General features: G+C 34.4%; 1 pseudogene; it reads left to right on the forward strand.

The window, feature by feature from the left end:
* Positions 1-4,735: 4,735 nt before the first annotated feature.
* Positions 4,736-5,665, forward strand: LOC143400848 (olfactory receptor 2G3-like; annotated as a pseudogene).
* The last annotated feature ends 1,842 nt before the right edge of the window (positions 5,666-7,507 follow it).

A 7,507-nucleotide genomic window follows, 5' to 3' on the forward strand; every position in this document is an offset into this window, starting at 1 on the left:
TTCATGGTTTGATATTTCAATAATTTACTAATTTTCTAAGAAAGCATTCTTGTGATGATGTCATGAATGTATAGTTTTTTTTTTTCATCATTGGTTTTATAATCTTCAGGCAAGAATATTTATGGATGGTGTGATAGCGGTCACATGTCTCCTTTTACATATGAATGATTAGTTATTACAGTAGCATCTAATTAAAAAAAAACTACTCCTTCTAGTGACCTGAAAAGCCAAATTTTAAAAAAAGTTTAGCCTGTCTTATTCTATTCATAGTTTATAAAAAATTATTTTGGTGAACCTTGATTTTTATCAAAAGCTGATTTGGGATCTATTGATATTATTATGTAATTTTTCCTTCCTTAATTCTGTTATTTTGGTGAATTATCATTATTCATGTTTTGGCTCTGGAATATATTCAATTTGGGCAATGAGCATGATTTATTTCATAATGGACTTCATAATATTTCAAACCCGTGTTAGTTTGTAAGACTATCCTTTAGTTTTCTGTTGTGGTACAAAGTTACACTTGACTAAAACAAGTACTTGGATTTTTTCTTTTATTTTTCAAACTTCTGACATATGTAAAAATTTTTTAGAAGTCAACTTGAAAAAAAACCTAGAGACTTGAACAAGTATGATACATAAGATCTCTCAATGAATTTTAAACAAAATAATCTGGTCAATTTTATTAGTCATCAGGGGAGTACAAAATTTAAGTAGTAATGAAATATCCATTACTTACTACCAGATGGATTAAAATTAAAAGAACACAAAATACTGAGTGTAGGCATAGATGTGGAGCAATTGGAATTCCGAAGCCCTGAGGAGTATAGGTGTTTACATCAATTTCCAGGCCTAATGGTATCTACTAAATCTGAATATAATCTATGTCTAGACAATTCATTGGAAGATAATTTATATTTTTGTTTACCCAGAGATATGTGCAAAAATATTCATAGCAGCATTGCTCATAAAAGATGAACCTGAAAACACTTAAATACCTATCAATACTACAGTGGCTAAATATGGAGTGGCATTTTCACACAATGTATTACAATGCAGGAATAAAAATTGTAATTTGCTTTTACAAGAACCATCTGATTAAATCTCACAAAGATAATGTTGAATGAATGAAGTCAGAGACAAAAGAAATAGTGATGTATTATTTTGTTTATATACCATTCAAAAATCATAATAAATGTTACATGTGAAAGTAAAAGTATTATATGGAAATGAATTGAGGGTTGTTCTGGAGTGTTGTTTGTTTTATTTCTCCATCAAGATGTTTTCATAATGTAAGAAGTCAGCAACCTGTATCTTTATGCATTGTTTGTTTGTTTTGAGGGGTACCAGGGATTGAACTCAGGGGCATCCAACCACTGAGCTACATGCCCAGCCCTATTTTGTATTTTATTTAGAGACAGGATCTCACTGAGTTGCTTAGAACTTGCCTTTTGCTGAGCCTGGTTTTGAACTAACAATCCTCCTGCCTGAGCCTCCAGAGCTGCTGGGATTGCAGGCATGCACCACCATATCCGGCTGAACTGTTTATTTGTATATGAAATAAATTTATATAAAGAATCAATAGGCTTTCATAAAATCCAGATTCTTTTGAGGATTATAAATATTTTTCAGTCCTGGGACTCAATGCACAGAAAATTGATCAAGTTAGGTGAACTGTGTTTCCTTCAGATTCTGTATATGCTGTCCAGTTTGTCCAAGTTTCTGCTTCTCTTTTAGTACTGGGTACAGGCCTTCACTAATGTGGTTGCCATCCATCATTACATCACTGCAATTGTTCTTTTTTTTTTTTAGACCTGTCACTGATATAATCTGGCTAGAACATGAATGTGGGTGAGTTTTTTCTCAGACTCTGAAATATTGGAAGAAGAGTTGATGGCCTTAGCCAAAATGAAGTTCACCTCCTCTATTGAGAAAAGTATGCTTGAAGAAAAGCATAAAGTATAGGATTAATATGGTATACTTATAGGCAGCCGGCAGGAAATTAATGGGATTTCCATTTGGGGTCTTTGTTTGGTCTTAGATCAGAGTAAGATAACCTGTGCAGAGATGAGTGGGAGGATTTAATAATTTGTCCCAGTTTTCTATGATAGGAGAGAAGAACAACAGGACACACATAGAATGACTTCTGGGCAGACCTAAAAGGCCATTTGAAGAGAGACTGGGATTTTTAAGGGTGTGATTCCACAAAGTCATATGTTTATCTCCATCAAACCCAGTACTTGTAAGAAATGAGGAGAAAAGCCCTGTAAAAATGTTCCTGGTCTAAGTTTTCAGGGTAGACATAAAGAAAGGATAAGAGAAAATTTTAAGGTTCCAATGAAATTATCTGCCAATAGGATGCATTTATTGTGTGTGTGTGTGTGTGTGTGTGTGTGTGTGTGTGTGTAATATTAGATTATTGATGGAAATTTAATATGAATATATTCAAAATGAAGTGAGTCAATATTGGGAGGTTATTAAAGTAGAAGTTAATTTTTTTGTGTGTGTGATTTTGTCTAGTTTAAACAGTACTGAAAACTAAGAACCTATTTCAGAATGAACTCCTGGGACCATGGACTTTGGATACTACAGAGCCTGAGATTAATTGCCATATTGGGAGAACTGTGTCCCTGGGAACTTTTTGGATTCAATAGCCTGTGTCCTCTCTCAATCTCTCTTAATTTGCTGGTCTTCAGGGATCTCCAATCTCAAATAACAGTCCCTACAACCAATACATGGGCCTCAGACATTGATTTATCACTTCAAGGTAAAAATTGTTTTTGCTTTGTTGCTTAAATTTCCTTTTGTTTTAAAATGTGATTATTAGGATGAAAAAATATGAAGAGCTTCTTCTCTTTTAATATATCACTATTATTAATGCCTTGATTTTATATCTGACTTATTCCCATGATTCTTAACATTTAATTATAAATTGAGATTTGGGGTTAAAGTGATGTCCATCTGGATAAAGGGAGATAAAATGGAGCACATGTAATTTCAGATTTTGCATCAGAGTTAAATACAATTCTTCTATGACTCTTAAATGAACACAATCTTATAAGTAAGAAACTTTCTCCTGACCAGAATTAATCTCACATTGCATTCTTTTGCTATTGTATATGTGTGAGAATGTGTGTTAAAAACTCTACTAAAAGTAACATTTGGCCAAGATGGGTAGAGGCTATATGCCGGATTAGAATTAGAGTAACATGTCTGAATTTATTTTATTGCATTGATAGAAGTAAAGTGAAAAAACTAAAAATTATGCATGTATGTATTTGTGGGTCTTGATTGGACATGGGAATGTATAAACATCTTTGCAATACATTTTAGGTATATTACATATACACAAAATTATATATATATATATATATATGTGTGTTTGTGTGTGTGTGTGTGTGTGTGTGTGTGTGTATCTAGGGCATCCTTCATATTCTTTTTTATTATAGTGCTCCCCTTTCCCTATCTCTTGCGTGATCCCTCAAGGACTTGATGTTGCTATTTAAAGTCTCTCCCCTACCACTCCCTTGATTTAATTTTTAATGATTTCAGCTAAATATCACTTTTATGTGATAAGTATAATTACTATAAGGTATTGCTTTTGACAATTATTTTGCATATTTTATTTACATGATTAATTTTCTCAAAAAAACAATTACAGGATATGAAATTATTAGGGAAGAATTTCAAGGTCTGAAAGATTGTTTTTTCACATCCATGTAGAAAGTGTCTATTTATCCTAAACAAAGATATGGTTATGGTCTTTAGATGTATTCATTGAATTGGTGAATATATTTTAAACTTTTGCATTTATAAATATTTGGATTTTTTAATAAGCTGCCCTTTAGCCTTCTGAAAGGTAAAAATTCTATGTAGGTTTTATGCATATTGAGGCAGCTCTTTCATTCTTTTGATGTGCCATCATAATGATAATCCCCACTCCCTCCTTTCAGATTTAAACATGTTTTTCTTCAATATCCCCTTCCCTAGTAACCACATACCAAAAAAAAAAAAAAAATGAGGGTTGTTTTGAATGTGCTGCATGAATCTGTATCCTCAATAAGCTGATGGAATAAATGAATTAACTAATCCCTAAAGGAAACATGCTTCTGATATTATGTGTCCCCATTATTAAACAGTTAGATAAAAATAAAAATATTATGACTTTATTAAAAAAGTGTTTACCATTTTACACTAGAAAGAATCTTTATAGTCTCCACAACCCAAAAGTCATTCATATAAAGAAAATCATCAAAAAAGAATGCCCAACTCAAAGTTTATGCTTTAAGGCTGGAAATAATATGTATATATAATTTACTTATATTAAGCATTTATTTTACTGAATTTTTCCATTTAATTTGAATGATTCTTCATAAGCTATTAATGAATTTAATGTATTTTTTCCTTTGGCATTTTCTTTCTTTCTCTGTACTTTTTTTCCTTCTGTGGAAGATTTTATCTCAGCTTCTAATAGTTCTCTCTCAAGGAAAGACTTTGTTTCCAGAGTAAGCTGCAGGTGCCTCTCTGTAGAGGATCTTTAACAACATCTTCTGCAACTTTTGAAGGACACTGCACTGAAATTTATTCTGTGAGTCACTGTAATTTGTCTGAGTGAGGATTTCATAGAGTTATTTTATAAAGTAGTGACCAACACATTATACACTAGTGACCAACACATTATAATCACTTTTTAATTCTTGTAATGTTTTCCTTCTTGTCTGAAAAGGTAATGGGCATGACCAATAGCAGTGCCAAAGAAGACTTCATTCTGGTGGGCTTCTCAGAGCAGCCTCTACTGGAAAAGATACTCTTTGTGGCTGTTTTGATATCTTACCTTCTTACTTTGGTGGGAAATACACTAATTATTCTGGTCTCTTCCATAGACCCTAAACTCAAAATACCCATGTACTTTTTCCTTACTCATCTCTCCCTAGTGGACATCTGTTTTACCACCAGTATTGTCCCTCAGCTGCTGTGGAACCTCAAAGGACCAGCTAAGACCATCACATCCCTGGGTTGTGCCATCCAGCTCTACGTCTCCCTGGCATTGGGATCCACTGAATGTGTTCTCCTGGCTGTGATGGCTTTTGACCGCTATGCTGCAGTGTGCAGACCTCTCCACTATACAGCTGTAATGAACCCACGCTTGAGCCAGGTTCTGGCAGGGGTTGCATAGCTGAGTGGAGCAGGAAATGCTCTCATCCAGGGCACTTTCACCCTCTGGCTACCTCGCTGTGGACACCGGTGGCTCCATCATTTCCTCTGTGAGGTCCCCTCCATGATTAAGCTTGCATGTGTGGAAATCCATGCCAATGAGATCCAGCTCTTCGTTGCTTCATTGGTCTTGCTCCTTTTGCCCTTGGCACTGATATTGATGTCCTATGGACACATAGCCAAGGCATTTATAAGCATCAAGTCAGTTCAGGCCTGGCAGAAAGCCCTGGGGACATGTGGATCCCACTTGACAATAGTATCCCTCTTCTATGGGAGCATCACAGCCAACTATATCCAGCCCAACAGCACCTATGCCCACACTTTTGGAAAATTCATCTCCCTCTTCTACACAGTAATCACCCTGACCCTCAATCCTCTCATTTACACCTTGAAGAATAAAGAAGTTAAAGGTGCACTGGGAAGACTATGCCACAGAGACCTACGTGTGTAAAAAATGAAGCAAAGTACAGACTGGTCAATTTTTCATCACAAGTCTCTTAAATATCATCTCATATAGTCCTAAAAGCACAGCTGGAACCATTTTCCTAATAATTTCCACTCCTAACCCTCTCTTTTTTCATTTCTTCTTTTGTCATCCCCTTCCTTCCTTCTTTTTTTTAAAGAGAGAGTGAGAGAGGAGAGAGAGAGAGAGTGAGAGAGGAGAGAGAGAGAGAGAGAGAGAGAATTTTTTTGATATTTTTTATTTTTTAGTTATCGGTGGACACAACATCTTTATTTGTACGTGGTTCTGAGAATCGAACCCAGGCCGCACGCATGCCAGGCGAGCGCGCTACCACTTGAGCCACATCCCCAGCCCCCCCTTCCTTCCTTCTTATTCCACCTTTTATTCCTCCTTTATGTTACATTTGGTTATCAGGTGTTTTTTTTCAGTACTGGAACCCAGGACCTTGCTCATGCCAGGTAACCACTCTTACCATTGAGCTACATCCTCAGCCCTTAGAATTTTATTTTGAGACAGGGTCTGTCTAAGTTGCCCAGGTGGGCCTTGAATTTGTGACCCTTCTGCATCCACCTCTCAAGTAACTTCAAGCATATGTGTGCAGCTCTGGGCCCAGTTTTTCTTACCATTTGTATGATGTGCTTTGTAACTGTTTTCCCTCATGCCTCTATGTTATAGCTCTTCCCATTAATATTCTAATAATTCCTGAAAGCAATTTCCTAAAAAAAAAAAAAATTTAAAACTTTTCTCTTTTGTCACAGCAAAAGCTATCATACACCTTGTGAAAATATTTGAGAATTTGATTTTTGAATTCCACAACTTCCTTTTTGAGCTTATGCAGTTTTGTTGAACTTTTTTGTATCCATGTTTATGTATGGTTTAAAAAATAATCAGCTTTGTATATAAGACCTTACTGTAACAAACAAGAAGTGATATCTGAAGCAGGTAAATTGGATATCAATTTCTGCTCTTAAAGAGTTGATCTTAGAGTATGGCTAAACATCTATATATGCAATATTAAAATAATTTAATTTGGCTATTATGTCTTGATTTGATTGCAGTTTTGTTCCTATTTATAATTTCTTCCCTTGATTGATCTGTTTTTATCCATACCAAAAAAGAATGCAAAGTTCATCTTTTATCATTTGACATCATCTGCCTACTCCCCTTTGCACAGTTCCTCTGTCCCTCTTGATGATTGTGGTATACGATCGTAACTAAATAGACTGAAGTCACATGATTTGCTCCAAAAATCACTATTGATACCATTTGAAAAACAAACCAGTAACAAGACAATATCAAGAGGTTGGCTAACTCCCATTGATTCTAACTACATTTTGATAATAAGCCTTTATTGATCTTAAAAATCTGGCAGATGAATCATATATTGGCTTATTTTTATATACATGTATACATAATATTTCAAATTGAAAGCACCATCTCATTAGATTCAAACTTTCATGCTGTTGTCTAAAACATTAAAAATTTGTAAGTGTAAGAATAAAATGCACATAGATATTTAAAATGCATATGTAAGGAAACCCATTGGTGTCGTGCTTTTCTTGTATATCAGTAATTAATCTACTCACATGTACAGAATGAAAATTCCCATTTGGAGTTTTGTTTCAAGAAAATGTATTGTCATTTCTTTGAGAAAAAGTTTTATTATCTCCCATTAATTGGTCGCAAACTAATCTCCACTTATAGATTTTAACTCCAAATTATACCTTATAATTAAACTCTTTAAAAAAGCAATGAGCTTCACTATTAATTAAAAGATTTTAAGTGTAACATAATTGCAGTAAGTGATAATAAATGATCAATCAATATCAA

This window comes from Callospermophilus lateralis, chromosome 6, assembly GCF_048772815.1.
Source record: "Callospermophilus lateralis isolate mCalLat2 chromosome 6, mCalLat2.hap1, whole genome shotgun sequence".
In the NCBI taxonomy this organism is placed as follows: Eukaryota; Metazoa; Chordata; class Mammalia; order Rodentia; family Sciuridae; genus Callospermophilus; species Callospermophilus lateralis.